The sequence below is a fragment of the Nematolebias whitei genome, chromosome 16, assembly GCF_014905685.2.
Source record: "Nematolebias whitei isolate Nwh7 chromosome 16, NemWhi1, whole genome shotgun sequence".
Classification (NCBI taxonomy): domain Eukaryota; kingdom Metazoa; phylum Chordata; class Actinopteri; order Cyprinodontiformes; family Rivulidae; genus Nematolebias; species Nematolebias whitei.
In genome coordinates, this window is record NC_056513.1 from 1,144,738 (window position 1) to 1,146,401 (window position 1,664).

The following is a 1,664-nucleotide window of genomic DNA, read 5'->3' on the forward strand; positions in this document are numbered from 1 at the left end:
GAAGAATCAGAGGAACCAGAAGAACCAGAAGAATCAGAGGAACCAGAAGAACCAGATGAACCAGAAGAACCAGAGGAACCAGAAGAACCAGAGGAACCAAAGGAAAGGGCCTTGCTCAAGGGCCCAGGGTGGAGCCGATGAGGGTGGAGGCAGGTGTGGGTGTTTCGCCTTTATCACATTTTAATGTTGACTGTTCAGGGCGTTGAACCGGCGACCAAATCCTTAACTAAAAACTAAACTACTTTAAAACTAAAAAGTACCAACAGCCTAGCTAAAAGTAACAGAGTATCATCGTAGCTAAATGTTAGCTAAAAGCTAAAGTAGCAAATAGGGAACTATGAATAGCAATAGGTTAAGTAAAAGTTAAAAGTAGAAAAACACTACATGTAAGCTAAAACTACAAAAGCCGAGCTACAAGCCATACTTAGTGAAAGGATAGTTAAAAGCAGCAAAACGTTAACTAGAAGTTAAAGGTGACAAAAATCTAAACAGTAACAAATGGAAAATAAAGACTAAAGTATTTAAAGTATTTAACAACTAAAGGTTGTTAAAATTGGCTAAAAGTAGCAAGTGGCTAGCTAAAATGTACAAATAGCAAAAGTTTGATTTAACAACACTTATGTACGTTCACTGTTAAATGTGGGAATCTTAGTGTCACGTGTTCAACCTGTCAATCAACAGGACTGGGGTGGACAGTCACACAGCTTCTCTCCGTGGACTACCAGCAACAGACAGACATTTTACAAACATGTCATGTACATTGTAACATCATGTGAAGTCTGTGAGTGATGTAACTTCTTTGTTAAAATTGTGTTTGTGGCTGCTGTTTATTTATTGGCTGCGAGTAAAATCCCTGGGGGGCCATGACACCTTGGTGTCAGGATTGCATAACGTACAATCCTCTCATGTTAATAACTCCATTCTTTATTTCTTCTTCTTGTTAAACTAGAACAAACAGTCCATGGTGTCGGGTTTCAGTGAGATTGGGAGTGTCATGCTGGCTGCCTTGCCCAAAGGTATGAAGATAAATCAGTCACAAAAGTAGAGTCGCACAGTGAGATTTGTACCTGTCGATCCACAAGTGTACCACAACTTTTACAAATGTGTCCTACGATTCACAAATGCATAATTTCAATTTGCACAATTATAAATATTCTGTGCACGCAAATTGTCAAATTAACGTGTACAGATGTCCGGCTGTAAACAAATCAATCATCACGAGCGCATCATCTTGCCTGACTCCACACTTTCTTGCTGCTGCAGACTCACAAAGGTCATGCTGCGTTCAAGGCTCGTAAAAAACTGGGACAGCTGAGCCTTACCAGATTTACTGAGTTATTAGGAAAATACATTTCTAACTTAGCCCAATAGCTCATAACTGCTATATTAAAACACACACATACATACGCAGTAAATATATTTTATGGTATTTTCATCCTCTGCTAAATATACTGGGAAATGTATTTTTCCTTAGTTTTTCCACAGAAATAAAATGTTAAATTTGTGGACTTTACAGGTCCACAAAGGTTGTTTTTCTTGTGGGAAAACTACAGGAAAATATGTATTTTCCATTATATATAAATATATAAAAATATAATTAAAACATACATATATGTGCGCAGTAAATATATTTTATGGTATTTTCATCCTCTGCTAAATATACT

The 1,664-nt window shown here is 37.2% G+C and overlaps 1 pseudogene; it reads left to right on the plus strand.

Annotated features, from left to right (window-relative positions):
* LOC119423001 overlaps window positions 1–1,664 on the plus strand; it is a 35,221-nt pseudogene that overhangs the window by 962 nt on the left and 32,595 nt on the right.